Here is a 20879-nt window from a genome sequence, read left to right as displayed (position 1 = left end):
GAAGAGACTATAAATATCGGTTTTAGAGAAGTATTATTGCAGGGAGGGGCTCCCGTAATAAACCTGGTGCTGCCCTGCCTGGAAGGACACACAGCCCAGACGCGCAGCACTTACAAAAAACTCTTCTGCATCCTGTCTCAACTAACTACTGTGTGTTGAGACAATCGGTACTATGCATTCTTCCTACTTCATATTATTTAATGTAGGAAATTCCTATTATTGAATCAAGAACTCCATGAGCTAAGTTTTATCAATACAGATAAATAGATCGAGACTCAGAGAGATGAAGTAGCATCTTTCCTGAATTCTCACACCGAGATCTCTCATGCGTCCTTGTATACCTCCTCGATAACAGTTGAAGGTTGCAACTACCTAACGAATAACTTGTTCAAATTTAACTTAGTGTTCATTCAGTTTGTGTCTATAATGATACCATTCTTACTCACTTTCTCCTGTGTTTTCTTTGGCTGGAGAGGACTGGAGTTGAGCCAGTGATCTAGAAACTACATCTACCCCCGGTCAACCTCTGGGACTCGAATATAAAAGTTTTCTGGGGAGGCTGAAAATAAAGTTTAAGAACCACCGTAGAGAGAGTCCAAGTTAATATTGCTACATAACAAACTACCCAATACATAAATGCTTAGAACAATCATTTTAGCTTGCTCACAATTTCTTTTTTAGCATAGAGATGGTGTTTATTTGTGTTATTTTTTTTAGATTCTACATGTAAGTGATATCATATGATATTTGTCTTTGTCTGGTGTACTTCACTTAGTACGATAATCTCTAAGTCCATCCATGTTGCTGCAAATGGCATTATTTCATCCTTTTTTATGGCTGAGTACTATTCCACTGTATGTATGTACCACATCTTTTTTCTTTAATTTATTTTTTATTGAATTATAGTTGTTTTACAAGTTGTGTTAATTACTGCTGTACAGCAAAGTGACTCAGTTATACATATATATATATATATATATATATATATATACATTCTTTTTCATATTCCTTTCCATTATGGTTTATCACAGGATATTGAATATAGTTCCGTGTGCTATACAGTAGGACCTTGTTGTTTATCCATTCTCTATATAATAGTTTGCACCTGCTAACCCCAAACTCCCAATCCATCCCTCCCCCACCCCCTTCCCCCTTGGCAACCACAAGTCTGTTCTCTATGTCTATAAGTCTGTTTCTGCTTTGTAAATAAGTTCATTTGTGTCATATTTTAGATTCCACATATAAGCGATATCATAGGGTATTTGTCTTTCTCTTTCTGAATTACTTCACTTAGTATGATAATCTCTAAGTCCATCCATGTTATTGCAAATGACATTATTTCATTCTCTTTTATGGCTGCATAGTATTCCATTGTATATATATACCACATCTTCTTTATCCATTCATCTGTTGATGGACATTTAGGTTGTTTCCATGTCTTGGCTATTGTGCATAGTGCTGCTATGAACATAGGGGTGCATGTATTTTTCTGAATTATAGTTTTGTCTGGATATATGCCAGGAGTGGGATTGCTGGATCACATGGTAGTTCTATTTTTAGTTTTCTGAGGAACCTCCATACTGTTTTCCACAGTGGTGGCACCAACTTACATTCCCACTGACAGTGTAGGAGGGTTCCCTTCTCTCCACACTCTCTCCAGCATTTGTTATTCATAGACTTTTTAATGATGGCCATTCTGACTGGCGTGAGGTGTGTACCACATCTTCTTTATCCATTCATCTGTCGATGGACATTTACATTGCTTCCATGTCTTGGCTATTGTAAATAGTGCTGCAATGAACACTGGGGTGCATGTATCTTTTCAAATTATGGTTTTCTCCAGATATATGCCCACGAGTGGGATTACAGGATGATATGGTTGCTCACAATTTTGTGGGTCAGGAATTCAGGACAGGCTTGGCTGGTGGTTGTCTCTCAGGGGTCTCTGATGAAGCTGGGGTCTCTGATGTAGTCGGAGTCTTCGATGTCAGCTGGGGTTGTGGTCATCTAACGGCTCCACTGTTCTGGATGTCCAGGTGCCGCCCTCATGCACTTGGCCAGCAATTTGTCCTTTCTGTAGCTGGGCATTCCGCTGGGCTATTGATCAGAGTGCCTATACGTGGCCTCTCCAACTTGGTCTCAGAGTGATCAGATTTTTTCCATGGTGTCTGCTTTCCATAGAGTGAGCATTCCAATAGAACAGGTAGAAGCTCCATGGCCTTTTATGACAGAGCCTCAGAAATCATAGTATCGCTCCTAACACAACTATTTGTCAATGCTGTCACAGCCCATCCATATTCAGAGGAAGGGGACACAGACCCCACTTCCCAATGGGAGATGTATCAAAGAATATGTAGACGTACTGTAAAACTTCCACAGAGAATTTGTCATCTGGCAGTGTTCAAGAACTGTCTGCCTAACTCATATACTTTGCTGGTGGGAAGGTAAATATATATTCCATGATATAAGCCTCATGGAAACCAATCTGGAAATATTTATCAAAATTATAAATGCATATATTCTTAGATGGAGCAATTCCACTTCTGGGACTTTACCTTATGGTATGGTCAACTCAAATCACTACAAGTCATCTTTAATATTTCAGGAGTTTTAAAGATGCAGGGCCAGCATTTCCACTAAAGAAAAGGTGGGTGCATTTGCTAAATTTAAGGAAACCACAAAATTATTTAGTAGTTAGGATCATTGAGTTTAATGCTAACTATTTTTTCTTGGCCTCCAATGTGACCAGCATGCTACCTGCTTTACATCCATTATATCTAATCCTTTGTACAACTCTCTAAGGTTCATTATTTCTGTTTCTCTGCAGCTGTGGAAAAATGGAACTTGCCCAAGACCACACAGCTAGTTAAGTGGAGGACCTAAAATTCATGATCCAGTTCTGCCTGCGTGAACTATGGTTCTCCAGCTCGCAGAACCATAGTTCAGTCTTTCAAGCTACATGCTTTCATGTGAAAATCTCTGGTCTCTCTACATTTCTAAACAGCACAATGTAAGAGACTATTTCATTACAAGTTGCTTCCTGTCAGAAGTAACATGTAAAGATGATTCTATACAATTCTTTGAAGGAGAAAGACTATGAGATTAATGTTTGTACTGAATATTTCCTTAGAAATGGAAATTATTCTTGCAGTGTGTAAGTAGAACACGTGTTGGTTTGCATAGCTTGTTAAGAAATTCCCTGGAAGTTGAATCTCAGTGCAGTTTGCCCCCATCTCTTCTCTTGCCAACACTGCACAAGGACAGCTGGAAGATTTGAGAACTGCAATTAATACAGATAAGTAATGGCCTTTTACCACCCAAAATAAGGAGTAGGCATAGATAATGAAACAAAACGTTTTGCCTTAGCAAATTAGCCCACATCCTCTCCACTTCCCGATTCCTCACAAGTGTCATCGGAGGGAGCTGCCCAAGTAGGAGCTGCCCCGTCCCAGCACCTACACACTTACACACTTACACACATAGGCACGTGTGCACAGCCACACTCTTTGCACCTGAAATTTACCCTTGCTCGTTTCCCTGAACTACAAACGCACAGAAAATGCTCCATCTTAGCAAACTCTTGGAGCAGACAGTTTCTTAGGCTGAATGAATCACGCCCCTGCTCATTTACAATAGCTCCATATTGCTCTAAACTCCTTCCATGAATAAATTTAAATGTTCTTGTAAAACAATATATATATATATATATATGAAGCGTCACTCACTCTGTCCCAGCTTTCTTTCTTCCTGCTTCACCTAATCCGGTCTCTGACACTTCTGCATAAACCAAATCCACTCCCCTTCCCAGGCTTTCTGTGTTCTTTTCCTCTCCATGTATGCCCCCTTCACTGTCCTCTACCTTTTCTGATTCTACCTGCCCTGTGAGCCCACATCGAGATCCAGCTCCTCCAAGAACCTTCCTGTAGTGCCTACCGTCCCCAGTGGCCTATGGTATTTGGATCCTTCGGTTGGAACTTAATAGTCTACGGCCCTGTGACTTTTCTAAGGCAGTGCTCCGCAAATGCTGGTGTGTGTAAGAACCACCTGGAAGGTCTGAACAGGCTGCTGGGCTCCATCCCAGGGTTTGTGATTCAGCAGATCTGGGCTGGGGACAAGAATCTGCCTTTCTAGCAAGTTCCCAGGTGCTGCTGCTGCTGTGAGAATGGCTGGGGCAGAGCACAGAGCACGGGGCTTGCCATCTCTCTGAACCTGGGCAGTTAGTTACTTCTGTGTGCCTCAGTGTCTTCATCTGCAATGATGCTACTTCAGAGAATTGTTGTAAAGAACAGAAATAATGTATTTTAAAGGTTTAGTACAGTTCCTCGTGCATAGTGAGAGCTCAAAGCATGATAGCTATTATTCCTAGCAGAAAAAAATATAAAACTTCTTGGGGATTACCTATATAACAAGCTAACTCCCAGACTGTGGCTTAACAAAGCTCTGGGTTGTGGACTTACTGGCTGGGCTGCTGCATCCCATGCCAGGGTTTGAAAGGAAGTTACATGAATCTTTATCCACTCCCTTATTTAAGTCTTTATCTGGGAGGGGCAATTGAGGATAACATTTGTCATGTTTATAAGACCCCTCTCAAAGCTAAACACCTGCGATTGACTCAACTTTCGATTCGAAATAGCTATGTTTTCCAACTAGTTATTCTGTAGAAATATTATTTTTACTTTATTGTAAATTCTACTAAATGAGACAAAAAGCAAAATATCCTATAGTTTCCCCACTTGGTTCTTCATTAGGAAAAACAAACCCAAAAGAAAAAAACCAGTAGACTCTTAAGAAAATCTTAGGAAATCATTTATAATTGCAAAACCAGTTCTGACTACTAAGAATATCTGAGAAGAATGTCAAAGTTTATAGAATATTGGACTATGGGGGGCAGGGGGTGCAGCCGATTAGCTGCAGCCTAATCCAACCAGGGGAAAGGGATGGGATGGGGGGGCGGAGGACGTGGCACCCAGCCTGCACAGACCCCGCCCCACTCACCTCTGGCAGGCAGAGAACCGTCTTCTGGTTCCACAGAGCCGGTGCTGGGCCAACACACTGGCTTTGACAGCTGCAGTCTGAGGCCTGGACTTTTCCTGGGACCTCCCGGGAACTTGGAATCAAAGAAGGAAGCTGGCAGAGCAAAACCAGGGAGTCTACTGTGTCCTCCAAACCCCCCACCCCATTGTTTCCCCTGCCAGCTCCAGGCGGAGATCTCACATTTCTTTAAACCTAGCACCTCATTCACAGCACCTGGGGCATGAGAAATGCTGATTTAGTCAATCAAGCCATTAAACAAGGTAGTTGTTGAGAGGTCTTCTTATCTGATATGACACTAGTGCGGTGGCCGTGGTAAATTCAGGAAACTGTGTTGGCCATGAGAAATCAGTGTGTGTATATATAGGCATCAAAGTTCCTGACTGTGTTTTTTTCCACACCTGTATCAGTCAGGGTTTGGTCGGAGAAGCAAAAATACTAGAAGAAATATAAATAATAAAAGCTGTATTAAACAGATTTGAACTTACACAATCGTGAGAGCTCGTTCAACAGTTTATGGAGGGCTGCTGTTTCCACATCTGGTGTTGGGGACTGAGTCAGCAGGGCCGTCGGCCGAAGGAAGGATGGATGTGAAGTGGGAGAGAGCAGAGCAAGCTGGAGGGTGCCGGGAAAGCACAGGGCGGAGGAACCACGACAGCTCTCACCGCCTGCCAGCCTCCACCTTCAGTGATGTGATGACCTGCAGGTGAAGTTCCCTTTGTCATGGAGGGAAACACCACGCACCTGGCCCAGAAGTTGGAGAAGCCGGAGAGGAGATTCGGCAGAAGAGGGGAACCTGTGGGCCTGGCTGGTGCCCCACATCCAGGTGAGCCAGCGGATGAGCGACAACCAGCCTGAGCTGCCACAGAGACGAGTGCCCAGCACCAGCCTTCAAACCTTAAAAACAGTGTCGTTGCTGAGTCTCTCCTGCCCTCCACAATTCACACAAAGTGTCTCAGGGGCCCGTGCGGGACGGAAACTATGCAGGGAAGGGAACTATGGGCAATGCAGTCTGACTTAGATAAGCTGACAGAGTACAATCCACCACCACCCCAGGGGAGCTGACAGCCACCCAGTACCCAGCGATGGGTCCAGAATCACATTCTCCTGAGGGTGAACTGCCTTGCTCCAGCTCAGAGGATCAGGTGGGCCAGCTGGCGATCAACCCTGACACACAATTCGTTTCTAGAAAAGACGCTGAGAAGAGGAACAGAGTTCAAACTGCCACCTTGTTAATTTAGTACATATAATTCATTTCAGAAGGTTTTAGTACCAGTTAGACACGTGAAACGGCTAAGGATGTATTCCTGATGAGCTAGCCCTCCAGAGCGAGATAAGGAACATGAGCTAGAGTCAGGAATTCGACCGCGTAAAAATCCCCTGCTGTTCAGGTGAGATGCACACTCCAAATCTGTGTTTAACTAGCACCCAGAGACGCTCAGGCAGATCTGCACTTCCAGAAAGACTTCTCCAGAGGCCTGCAAGTCGCCTTGCAAACTCCTAAGCCTTTCCTGTCTGCAAAAGCAGATGACCGTAGGCTATTATAAGTGAGGGAACAGCAGAGAACATCTTTATAGAAAGGCAGCAGTGGGAAATAAAAATCGCAATTTATTTTAGCATGATGTTCTCAAGGTTATTTTAGAATTCTACTTATTAAGGGTTCATAAATGTTACTTGCTCTATTAATAAAGAACTTGAAGGCTGACAGATTGCATCCTCCACCCGGACTGGTCTAACGGCCCACGCATCTTCGCCACCGCCAAGCAGCCGCAGGTGCGCTGGCGCCACCTGGAGGCCACATGAGCATGTGCTAAGCGCAAAGCAAAACATCTTTGTGCTTGTGTCAGAACTGAACTTTGGGAACCGACAATGGTTGGAATTTGATATCTTAGTCATAAATGACTTTGAGCATTTCTTGTGTGTCCTTCCTTGACTGCTTTAAGAGCACAGAAAGATCATGGACTTTGGACTTTGGCTGACTTGGTTTAAATCCCTGCTCCAACACCTATAAGCCATGCCCTTCCTTCTGTGCCTGACGTCCCATCTACTCGGCTCAGCAGCTACATGCAGGAGCAAGGGGATGGCAGCCTGTCTCAGCTACACGGATTACAGCTTAGTGTCTGCCCTCAAGGCTTGTCTAAGGCAGGGGATGCTCGGGACAACAGTGGGAACTTATCAGCTGTGTGTACACCCCTGCAGTAACCTTAACCACAAGGATCCAGAACCCGTAACAAGTTATTCACTTTTCTCTCCTGGGCTGGCCATCCTAAGGAACATTCTACCCAACCCCTCAGAAGATTCCAGGACAAAACAGTGGGAAGCCCCCTTTGCCCAGAGTCATGACAAATTAAAGAAAATCCACCCTCGTATATTTTTCCTCCTTCCATCTGTGTTCCCTGAGATCACTTGCCAAAATAAACTTCACAAGCCCCTGTCTCATGTTCAGCACTCTCAGGGGATTCAGGGTAAGAAAAAGTAAAACCTTAGGCAATTCATTATCCTCTGTGGGCCTTTGTTTTCTCAGCTGCAATATGAGATTTTTTGCAATATATGACATCTTCACAAGGATATTGTGAAGATAAAGTGAAATTCTGTTGGAAAACACTTCAACAGTGCCTGATTCATAACAGAACCCTCTTTTCAGGGAAGACAGCCGCATCTCTGCTACCTGGTAACTTCTTGATGGGGCTATTTCTTCTTAAAGCTGGGCCATCACCACCAGCATCATATTCACCACCACCATCACCACCATCACCTCCACCCCCCATCATCACCATCACCTCCACCCACCACCACTACACCATCACCTCCACCCCCACCACTACACCATCACCTCCACCCCCCACCATCACCATCACCTCCACCCCCCCACCACTACACCATCACCTCCACCACCCACCACTACACCATCACCACCACCAACAACACCACCATCACCTCCACCCCCCACCATCACCATCACCTCCACCCCCACCACTACACCATCACCTCCACCTCCCACCACTACACCATCACCTCCACCCCCCACCACTACACCATCACCTCCACCCCCCACCATCTCCATCACCTCCACCCCCCCACTACTACACCATCACCACCACCACAACCAACACCACTGTCACCACCATCACCTCCACCCCCTACCACTACACTATCACCAACAACAACACCACCATCACCTCCACCCCCCACCACTACACCATCACCTCCACCCCCCACCATCACCATTACCCCCACCCCCCACCACTACACCATCAACACCACCACCATCAACACCACAATCACCTCCACCGCCCACCATCACCATCACCTCCACCCCCCACCAGTACACCATCACCACCACCAACACCACTGTCACCACCACCATCACCAACAACACTGTCACCAACAACAACACCATCACCTCCACCCACCACCAATATACCATCACCACCACCGTCACCACTAACCCATCGTCGTCATTATTCTCACCACCATCACTACCGTCATCACATATACACCACCTTTACCATATTCTCACAAGTCAATATGCAGGATTCACCTAGTAGAAGTCTAGTCAATTCTTTTCAGCTAGAGAAAATATTCGATGTGTCTCTGTTATACCTCTGCCTCTGCAAAAATCTAAAGACTAGCCAATGTCAACATTTCCAGCTATTCTTAACCAGAATTTTTGGCTAATTAAAATCTTGCAACATGGGAATTCCCTGGCAGCCTAGTGGTTAGGACTCGGTGCTCTCACTGCCAGGGCCTGGATTCAATCTCTGGTCAGGGAACTAAGATCCCACAAGCCATGCAGCATGGCAAAAAATATATATATTTTTTTCACAACAGAGTTAACATTTTGGCTATGACATATATCTGCAGTATGTTTGAGTATCTTCTAGGAGTCGGGTTCAAGTAGAAAAGGATAGAAGTCTCATAGTAAAATCACTGAAGTCAGATGGACTGGATTTCTTTAATAAACTTAGTTTTTAGAGCAGCTTTATGTTCACAGCAAAATTGAACAGAAAGTACAGAGAGCTTCCATATGCCTCCAGCTCACACACACAGCCTTCCCCACTGTCACCATCCTGGCATCACAGTGATGTATTTGTTACAATTGATAAACCTACATTGACACATCTTTACCACTTAAAAGTCCATATTTACATTAGGGCTCACACATGGTGTTGTACATTTTATGGGTTTGGAAAAATGTATAATGACATGTATGCACCAGTATAGTATCACACAGAGTAGTTTCACTGCCCTGAAAATCCTCTGTGCCCCACTTATTTATCCCTCCCTCCCTTCTAGCCCCTGGCAACCACTGATCTTTTTACGGACTCCATGTTGCTTTTTCCAGAATGTCATACAGTTGGGTCATACAGTATGGAGCCTTTTCAGATGGGCTTCTTTCACTTAGGAAAATGCATCTACGATTCCTCCATGTCTTTTCATGGCTTGACAGCTCACTTTTTAGTGTTGAATAATATTCTATTGCTTGGATGGGTCATAGTTTATTTCTCCATTACTAAAGGATATCTTGGTTGCTTCCAAGTGTTAGCAGTTATGAATAAAGCTGCTATATACATCTGTGTACAGGTTTTTGTGTGGGTATAAGTTTTCATCTCACTTGGGTGAATACCAAGGAGCATGACTGCTGGATCATATGGTAAGAGTGTGTTTGGTTTTCTAAGAAACTGCCAAACTGTCTTGCAAAGTGGCTGTACCGTCTTGCATTCCCACCAGCAAAGAATGTCAGTTCCTGTTGCTCCACTCGCTCACCAGCATTGGTATTGTCCGTGTTTTGAATTTTCACCATCCTAATAGGTTTAGTGGAACCTCATTGTTGGTAAATTTGCATTTCCCTAATGACATATTATGTGGAGCATCTTTTCACATGCTTATTTGCCATCTGTATATCTTCTCTGCTGAGGTGTCTGTTCAGGTCTTTTGTCCACTTTTTAATCGGGTTGTTCATTTTCTTATTGTTGAGTTTTAAAAGTTCTTTGTATATTTTGGATGACAGTCCTTTATCAAATATGTCTTTTGCAAATATTTTGTCCCAGGCTGTGGCTTGTCTTCTCATTCCCTTGAGGTGAACTGGATTTTAACCCTAATCATGTTAGTAATAAATTATAAAAGCCATAAACCATAAAAACCTTACAACTAAGTTTCTTCTTTCATACAATAAGTACTTTAGTACTACTATGTGACAAGCATCTACTAGGCACCGGCAAAGAAGATTCCAGGCCTTTCTTTCAAGGAACTTTCTTAGTAGTGGGAGAGACTGACAGGCAAAGAGGTGGAACCACAAGGCAGCTCCATAACTGGGGAAGGTGAGGAGAGCCTGAGCCAGTTGGAGATGGGGAGTGTTCAGGGAAGCCTTTCCAAAGGAGGTGACCTAAAGGAGGAGAAGCTAGCTAGGTGTAATTGGGAAGGGGCAGTAACAAGCCTCCGGGCAGTAGGGACAGCACGGGTAAAGTCCCAGAGGTGATAGAACGTACGCATGGCTTCACAGGACTGACTATGGCTGTGATGCAGTGTGCAGGGCAGCAGGAGCTGGGGCCGCATCACAGAGGGAGCATATGCCACACTGAGGAGTTAGAACTTGGTTTTTCTATATAAACAGGTTCCTTAAAAACATTTTTTTTTCTGAGAAGATGGCCTTGTAACAAAGCTAGCCCAAACCAGGTCAATGCTTCACAAAGGAAGGAATGTTTTATTAGCACCTAGTTTTCTGGAAGATTCTATCCACCAAGAATTTAGAGAGAGGGTGGGGTTCGAAGGGTCTTGATGGACCTCATGGCCACTTTCCACTCCTCCTGTGGTGACATCCATCGAAGTCACCCTCACACGTGGGCAGGCGTGTGCGTGAGTTCCCATATCGGTCTGACGGCTGTGTCTAGTGCTTCTAAGAACCTTCCTGCCCACACCCCTAAGCAAAGACAACCAAACCCTTAGTCAGTGCTGCCTTCTAGGAGTCATAGTATAAGGAAAACAGTACTGCTAACACTGAACCCAGCTATCAATTCTAAGAAGGAACCAGCAGGGATAATCTCTAAGGCGACCCTGTGTGCCCCTGGCCACCAAAGTGAAGGCTCCTTCCATGCAAGGTTAGTGTTTCTCCTTTGAATCTACCATGTTTAACCCAGTGCATGGTTTGAGGTAAACAAATGATAAACACGTGCGTTAAATAGACTGAATTTAACACACTAACAAATGATGTAAAAGTCAGCATGGGGGTATTTGATAATTAAATGTTTCAGTATTTATAGGCTAAAAGAAAGCCTCTGCAACTTTAACCTTTTACACTCACTCAGGAAAAATTTTCTTGAAAGAATAAATTTTTGAAATATTCTCCTAAATCTTCCCCTTTACCTTTTTCTTCTTTAGATAAATGGACCAAAATGCAGAGAAAGTGAAAAACTTCCTCTCTGTAAACAGAAAAAGAGAAACTGGAAAACACAAAGAGCTTGGTGGGACTGAGTTTTCCTGGAATCCCCTGGTGCCATAGATACACTTTTTTTCCTTCTCATAAAGTGACTCTTTAGTACAAAGTTAACACAAAATCCCTTCACAAGGGGAAATTTGTCATCTTTCCTAGAATGAAGCCTCTGAAATGTTTTATTAGAAATCAGTTTACTGGAAAATTTTAGTCACTAAGACAAAGAAAGAGAGCAGAAAACTATGCATGTTGGTCGACTTGAAAGTTGTGAGCTTTGCTCCCCTGTGGGAACTGGTGATAATAGAACTCTGGTCAATTGTGTTTTCCAACCATGGCTGCAGCAATAGCTCCTGCCACATGCTCATCTACCTTGCCACTCCCTGATCAAGAGGTGGCATCCGTGTCCCTCCCCATTTAACTTACTTGTGACCAGTAGAATGTGGTGGAAACAACGCTGTGTGATTTCCAAGGCTGGAGCATAAGAGGCGGTGAAGCTTCTGCCTTGTCCTCTGGGCACTGGTGTGTGGAGCCCCAAACCACCGTGTAACAAGTCCAACCCAGGCCGCCATGCTGTGAGGAAGCCACGTCAGGTGGAGGGGCCACGCGTAGACTCAGTGGGCTTAGTCTCTGTGTCCTTCCATCCCAGACGCCACACATGTGAGGAAACATGCTTCAGATGAGTCCACCCCAACTGCCATACCACCCCCAGGCTTTGGGGCTTCTCAATCGAGACCCCAGACACTGTGGAACATGAACAAGCTGTCCCTGCTGTGCCCTTTCCCAATTCCTGACCCACAGAATCCATGAGCATAACGAAATGGTGGTTGTATGCTATGCCACCAACTTTGGGTTGCTTTGCTACATAGTAGTACTCAATTAAACCACAGCTCACACACACTTAAAATTCACCGTGTGCTAGCACTCTTCTACGTGCATGACATATATTAACATTGTTACTCTCCTCAATAATCTTATGAGGTAGGACCATTATTACCTCCATTGGCAATGCAAACATTCTATGCAGCACTGCATGATTAAGGTGAAGCAGAAGCAAGTGGTGCATTTGTGTTTTCATCTGAGAGGTGGGAAATTGAAATATCGCCTACAGACCACATTTTGGCATTTCGATCCTTTGCAAAATTAACACTTTTTAGTATTTTTGTGTATTCGTGCAATACACAAATATACCCTCGTTGTAAAAAGCATCAGACAACTGCTAGGCACCATTTCAGATCCTCTTGGCCCCAATAGTGTCTCACTACAATTGCTGCTGCTGCTGCCACCAATTCTTTGTGGGTTTGGACTCCCTTCCACCGATGCAACCCACAGAGCCTCCCTGAAGCCCATGCCTCTTACCTGCTGTGCTGTCTTCCCGTTGACTCCTCTGCAGAAGCCCACTCAGCACCCTCACTCATGCAACCCAGAAGGCCCAGAAGAGTTAACACCCCAGAGGCCAGTGGGGAAGGGTGGATATGTTCTTCCCCCTTTTCTCCACTACCCCTCACAATCCTGGGGCTCAGCTCTTTCGACAGCTTCTTGCCTAGGGGTCCCACGGGGTTAAACAAACAGTCACACTTGTAAATAGTCAATTCAGTAACATCTCTATACAGTCCCCCCTCTTCCCTGCCTCACAACCATCACCCTCACCCCTGTTCCCTGGGCTTGTGCTTCCAAATAGCAGATAAGCCTGCGCTCTGGGGAACCAGATGACATCACTTAGTGTCCAAGCAGGATTCAGGTGACCTGAGCAATATGGGAAATCTTCCCTCATAAACCATCCCAGCTCTTCCCCCCACACCCCACTCCCTCCCCAGAGGAAACCACTATCAATAGTTTTGTGTACCTCCTTCCGGTCTCCTCTCTACATATACATATACATACACATACATGCATACATATGTATATACAAATAATGTTTTCATATACATAAATATATATATCTTTTTTAATTTACATATATAAAATCTACTATTAGCCCGATTCTGAGTGTTTTGGGGTTTGGAGGGTTTTTTAAATTGAAGTATAGTTGATTTACAATGTTGTGTTAGCTTCAGGTGTACAGCAAAGTGATTCAGATATATATATATATATATATACACATATATATACGCACACACATATACACACAGACACACATATATATATATATACACATATATATATTCTTTTCCAGATTCTTTTCCCTTATAGGTTATTATAAAATATTGAGTATAGCTCCCTGTGCTATATAGTAGGTCCTTGTTGGTTATCTATACATAGTTGTATGTATATGTTAATCCCAAACTCCTAATTTATCCCTCCTCCCCTTTCCCCTTTGGTAACCATAAGTTTGTTCTCTATGTCTGTGGGTCTGTTTCTGTTTTGTATCATTTTTTTTAGATTCCACATATAAGTGATACCATATGATATTTTCTTTGTCTGGCTTACCTGACTTAGTATGATAATCTCTAGGTCCATCCATCTTGCTGCAAATGGCATTATTTCATTCTTTTTTATGGCTGAGTAGTGTTCCATTGTATATACACACCACATCTTCTTTATCTATTCATCTGTCAATGGACATTTAGGCTGCTTCTGTGTCTTGGTTATATTGTAAATAGTACTGCTATGAATATTGGGGCACATGTATCTTTTCGAATTAGTTTTCTACAGATATACGCCCAGGAGTGTGATTGCTGGATCTATGGTAGCTCTATATTTAGTTTTTTAAGGAACCTCCATACTGTTCTCCATAGTGGCTGCACCAATTTACATTCCCACCAACAGTGTAGGAGGGTTTCCTTTTCTCCACACCCTCTCCAGCATTTATTGTTTGTAGACTTTTTAATGATGGCCATTCTGACCGGAGTGAGGTGATACTTCATTGTAGTTTTGATTTGCATTTCTCTAATAATTAACAATGTTGAGTGTCTTTTCATGTGCCTTTTGACCATTCTGTATGTCTTCTTTGGAGAAATGTCTATTTAGATCTTCTGCTCATTTTTTGATTGGGTTGTTTTTTTGTTTTTTGTATTGAGCTGTATGAGCTGTTGAGCGTTTTATTTTGTTTTTACTTATCAGTATATCTTAGATATCTTCCCATGACATTTATTTTTGTCAAAGAATGATTCGTACATATAGCTATCGATTCTGCACGTACTTTGTTGTTTCCCATGCAAAGGGTTTACTCCTGTGTGAGGGAGTCAGTTAGCAAAATGAGTGAGGGAACAAGGGCAAAAACAGAATTTATAAGAGACAGGAAGACCACAAAACTTACAATGGATCTTATTTGCACATTTTGGTGGGAAAATTTTTTAGCTGGCAAAGACGCATCCTGCCCAGAGTGATTCTGTAGTTGAACAGACCAACCGGGCACATGAAAGAATGCAATTTTAGTGGTTTCACAGATTATCTAGAAAACCCTGGAGTGAGGTGGTGGAGCTTCACGGTAGCTGACTCTAGGGAACGTCACCCAGGATGTCCTATATCACCTCCACCTGCTCCGCCAGGTCTGTGACATTCACCAGGGCAGAATTCGTCCAACGTTAAGCAACTCAGAAGTGCTTGGTCAAAATGCCCTCATCCCGCCCTCCCTCTGTGAGGACCCCCATCCCCCATGGAGCTGGCAGAGACCCCAAGAGAGGGGTGAGCCCAAAAAGACTGGCCACACCACTGCTCAGGAAGCCTACGCTGTTGTTGCTGAATCCCTGGCTCCCTCCCTACACACGGCTTCACAGGCAGAGTCAGCAAAGCATCCTTGTGAAATCCAGGCTTGCAGAGGCTTATAAAAACAGCACTGTCTGGGAATCCTCCCAGGTAGATGGGGGGAGACCTTCAGGTTCTCCCCTCCTCAGCTTCCTTAGAATTTCAAACTCTCAGCCTCCACCGGAATATGGAGCCCCCAAGCACGGCTTTTCCTGCACACTTGTGGAACACAGGGAATTTCCCACCGTGTACACGGATCTCTCACACACACACACACGCTCACACCCTGGCATCATACATTCTGAGGAGTGACGTGGAAGGACCAGGATAAAGGAAAAGCCTGGCCCCATCCCCATCCTCCTAGGATGTAAATACAATTTCCTGTCACAGGGCAGGGCTTCTAGAACTCTAACCTGTACATGAATCCCAGGAATATCTTGTTAAGGACTGGTTGTGACTTAGCGGGCCTGGGTGGGACCAGCAAGGCTGCATGTCTAACAAGCTCCCAGGTGTTGCTAATGCTGGTCCAGGGACCATTTTTTTTTTTTTTTTTGAGTTTAACTATGTCCATACTGACTTTCTGCCTGCTGGATATGTCTATTTGTGAGAGAGGGGTGTTGAAGCCAACTATGATAGTGGATTCATCTATTTCTCCTCACAGTTCTATCAGTTTTTGCCTCATAGCATTTGAGCTCTGTTGGGAGGTACATAGATGTTAAGAATTGTCATGTGTTCTTGCAGAATTGACTCCTATCTTGTTATGTGATGCAGGGACAGCTTCTTGAGCAGCAAGGTCACAGAGCATGTGCAGGGCATCTCTGGAACTGGAGTGCACGGCCTAGGAGGGTGTGGCCAGCCGCCCCCGAAGGTACATAGGTCTGGCCTCCAACCTTGTCGGCACCAGCTTTGAGTGCCCTGTCACCCTTCCCCTCCCCTCCCTATGGTCCCACGCCCAGCAGTCAGAACCCCTCCACCCCAGCTCTCCAAAGCACTCAGCCCAGGGCTTTCCTTCCATTTTATCACACCCGAGGCTGAGTCCTTGCCTCAGAAGAGCCATCACAAACTAACCACGTGTCTTGGACAAGTCACTAAACTGATTGGAGGGATGTTCTCCCCTTTCAAATGGATAGTGATACACTTGTATATTTATCCATCCATTCGACAGGTATTTACAGACATTCACATGGGCCAGGCCCTCCCCTGACAGATCTCCCAGACTTTGTGAAGCTCAGAGAAGATGTGTATGAAACTACATAAAAGCAAAAAGTACTTTTGCCCAAAGCGTGGTCACAAATGTTTATAGCAGCTTTATTCTTAAAAGCCAAACACTGGAAACAACCCTAATGTCCAAAAATGAGTGAATGGATAATCAAATAATGGTATATCCATACAATGGAATACTACTCAGCAAAAAAATACAAATCATTAATGATATACACAAGGACATTGATAAATCTTAAACACATTATTCTGAGCAAAAAAAAGTCAGACACAAAAGAATACAAACTGTGATTCTGTATTTCTAAAACTCTAGGAAAGACAAAACTAACACATAATGACAGAAAGCAGGTCAGGGCTTGTCTGGAATTGGAGGGGTGGGAGGTTGATTTGGGGTGGGGTATGTGGAACTTTGGGGAGTGATGGTGTTTACATGGGGTAAATAATTTGTCAAAATTAAAATGTGCACTTTAAACATGTGCATTTTATTATTTGTAAATTGTACTAAAATAAAGCTGCTTTATAATCTGTAAAAAGAAATAAGGACTGGGCTTCCCTGGTGGCGCAGTGGTTGAGAATCTGCCTGCTAATGCAGGGGACACGGGTTCGAGCCCTGGTCTGGGAAGATCCCACATGCCACGGAGCAGCTGGGCCCGTGAGCCACAACTACTGAGCCTGCGCGTCTGGAGCCTGTGCCCCGCAACGGGAGGGGCCGCGATAGTGAAAGGCCCGCGCACCGCGATGAAGAGCGGTCCCCGCACCGCGATGAAGAGTGGCCCCCACTTGCCGCAACGGGAGAAAGCCCTCGCACAGAAACGAAGACCCAACACAGCCAAAAATAAATAAATAAATAAATAAATAAAGTAGCTATAAAAAAAAAAAAAAAAAAAGAAATAAGGACTGCATAAATATTAATTATTATTATTTTTATTATTATTATTGCATTTTAAAGTTGCTAGCCAAGCAATGGTAATTTGTTATTTCACTCAACACATTTTTTATTTTTTTAATTTTATTGAAGTATAGTTGATTTACAATATTATGTTAATTTCTTCTGTACAGCAAAGTGATTCAGTTATACATATATATGTATATTCTTTTTCATATTCTTTTCCATTATGGTTTATCACAGGATATTGAATATACTTCCCTGTGCTGTACAGTAGGACATTGTTGTTTATCCATTCTACATATAATAGTTTACATTTGCTAATCCCAAACTCCAAATCCATTCCTCCCCCACCCCACTCCCCCTTGGCAACCACAAGTCTGTTCTCAATGTCTGTGAGTCTGTTTCTGTTTCATAGATAAGTTCATTTGTGTCATACTTTAGATTCCACATATAAGTGATATCATATGGTATTTGTCTTTCTCTTTCTGACTTACTTCACTTAGTATGATAATGTCTAAGTCCATCCACGTTGCTGCAAATGGCAGTATTTCATGCTTTTTTATGGCTGAGCAATATTCTACTGTGTATATAACACATCTTCTTTATCTGTTCATCTGTCGATGGGCATTTAGGTTGCTTCTATGTCTTGGCTATTGTAAATAGTGCAGCTATAAACACTGGGGTGCAAGTATGTTTTCAAATCAGAGTTTTGTCTGGATATATGCCCAGGAGCAACACATTTTTAAAATTCCATGGGCCACTGGATTAACCAAGATGGCAGAGTAGAAGGACGTGCTCTCACTCCCTCTTGCGAGAGCACCAGAATCACAACTGGCTGCTGGACAATCATCGACAGGAAGACACTGGACTTCACCAGGGAGGATAGCCCACGTCCAAGGACAGAGGAAAAGCCACAGTGAGACGGTAGGAGGGGTGCAATCAGAGTAAAATCAAATCCCATAACTGCCGGGTGGGTGACTCACAGACTGGCGAACACTTATACCACAGAAGTCCACCCACTGGAGTGAATGTTCTGAGCCCCACGTCAGGCTTCCCAACCTGCGGGTCCGGCAACGGGAGGAGGAATTCATAGAGAATCAGACTTTGAAGCCAAGTGGGAATTGATTGCAGGACTTTGACAGGACTGGGGGAAACAGAGACCCCACTCTTGGAGGGCGCACACAAAATAGTGTGTGCATTGGGACCCAAGGGAAGGAGCAGTGACCCTGGGGGAGACTGAACCAGACATACCTGCTGCTGTTGGGGGGTCTCCTGCAGAGGTGGGGGCTGGCTCTGTTTCACCGTGGGGACAAGGACACTGGCAGCGGAGGTTCTGGGAAGTACTCCTTGGCGTGAGCCCTTGCAGAGTCTGCCATTAGCCCCACCAAAGAGCCCAGGTAGGCTCCAGGGTTGGGTTGCCTCAGGCAAAACAACCAAAAGGGAGGGAACCCAGCCCCACCCATCAACAGTCAAGTGGATTAAAGTTTTACAGAGCTCTGACCGGCACAGCAATAGTCAGCTCTACCCACCTCCAGAGCCTCCCATCAAGCCTCTTAGATAGCCTCAACCACCAGAGGGGAGACAGCAGAAGCAAGAAAAACTACAGTCCTGCAGCCTGTGGAACAGAAACCACATTTACAGAAAGATAGACAAGATGAAAAGGCAGAGGGCTATATACCAGATGAAGGAACAAGATAAAACCCCAGAAAAACAACTAAATGAAGTGAAGATAGGCAACCTTTCAGAAAAAGAATTCAGAATAATGATAGTGAAGATGATCCAGGACCTCGGAATAAGAATGGAGGCAAAGATTGAGAAGATGCAAGAAATGATTAACAAAGACCTAGAAGAATTAAAGAACAAACAAACAAAGATGACCAAAACAATAACTGAAATGAAAACTACACTAGAAGGAATCAATAGTAGAATAACTGAGGCAGAAGAACGGATAAGTGACCTGGAAGAGAGAATGGTGGAATTCACTGCTGCGGAACAGACTAAAGAAAAAAGAATGAAAAGAAATGAAGAGAGCCTAAGAGACCTCTGGGACAACATTAAATGCAACAACATTCGCATTATAGGGGTCCCAGAAGGAGAAGAGAGAGAGAAAGGACCAGAGAAAATATTTGAAGAGACTATAGTCGAAAACTTCCCTAACATGTGAAAGGAAATAGCCACCCAAGTCCAGGAAGCGCAGAGAGTCCCATACAGGATAAACCCAAGGAGAAGCACGCCGAGACACATAGTAATCAAAGTGGCAAAAATTAAAGACAAGGAAAAATTATTGAAAGCAGCAAGGGAAAAACGACAAATAACATACAAGGGAACTCCCATAAGGTTAACAGCTGATTTCTCAGCAGAAACTCTACAAGCCAGAAGGGACTGGCATGATATACTTAAAGTGATGAAAGGGAAGAACCTACAACCAAGATTACTCTACCCAGCAAGGATCTCATTTAGATTTGATGGAGAAATCAAAAGCTTTACAGACAAGCAAAAGCTAAGAGAATTCAGCACCACCAAACCAGCTCTACAACAAATGTTAAAGGAACTTCTCTAAGTGGGAAACACAAGAGAAGAAAAGGACCTACAAAAACAAACCCAAAACAATTAAGAAAATGGTCATAGGAACATACATATCGATAATTACCTTAAACGTGAATGGATTAAATGCTCCAGCCAAAAGACACAGGCTTGCTGAATGGATACAAAAACAAGACCCATATATATGCTGTCTTCAAGAGACCCACTTTAGACCTAGGGACACATACAGACTGAAAGTGAGGGGATGGAAAAAGATATTCCATGCAAATGGAAATCAAAAGAAAGCTGGAGTAGCTATACTCATATCAGGTAAAATAGACTTTAAAATAAAGAATGTTACAAGAGACAAGGAAGGACACTACATAATGATCAAGGGATCAATCCAAGAAGAAGCTATAACAATTATAAATATATATGCACCCAACATAGGAGCACCTCAATACATAAGGCAACTGCTAAGAGCTATAAAAGAGGAAATTGACAGTAACACAATAATGGTGGGGGACTTTAACACCTCACTTACACCAATGGACAGATCATCCAAAATGAAAATAAATAAGGAAACAGAAGCTTTAAATGACACAATAGACCAGATAGATTTAATTGATATTTATACGACATTCCTTCCAAAAACAGCAGATTACACGTTCTTCTCAAGTGCACACGGAACATTCTTCAGGATAGATCACATCTTGGGTCACAAATCAAGCCTCAGTAAATTTAAGAAAATTGAAATCATATCAAGCATCTTTTCTGACCACAATGCTATGAGATTAGAAATGAAGTACAGGGAAAAAAACGTAAAAAACACAAACACATGGAGGCTAAACAATACGTTACTAAATAACCAAGAGATCACTGAAGAAATCAAAGAGGAAATCAAAAAATACCTAGAGACAAATGACAATGAAATCACGACGACCCAAAACCTATGGGATGCAGCAAAAGCAGTTCTAAGAGGGAAGTTTATAGCTATACAAGCTTACCTCAAGAAACAAGAAAAATCTCAAGTAAACAATCTAATCTTACACCTAAGGAAACTAGAGAAAGAGAACAAACAAAACCCAAAGTTAGCAGAAG

Source organism: Balaenoptera musculus, chromosome 4 (assembly GCF_009873245.2).
Source record: "Balaenoptera musculus isolate JJ_BM4_2016_0621 chromosome 4, mBalMus1.pri.v3, whole genome shotgun sequence".
Taxonomy (NCBI): Eukaryota; Metazoa; Chordata; class Mammalia; order Artiodactyla; family Balaenopteridae; genus Balaenoptera; species Balaenoptera musculus.
Note: the sequence above shows the minus strand (reverse complement) of the source record.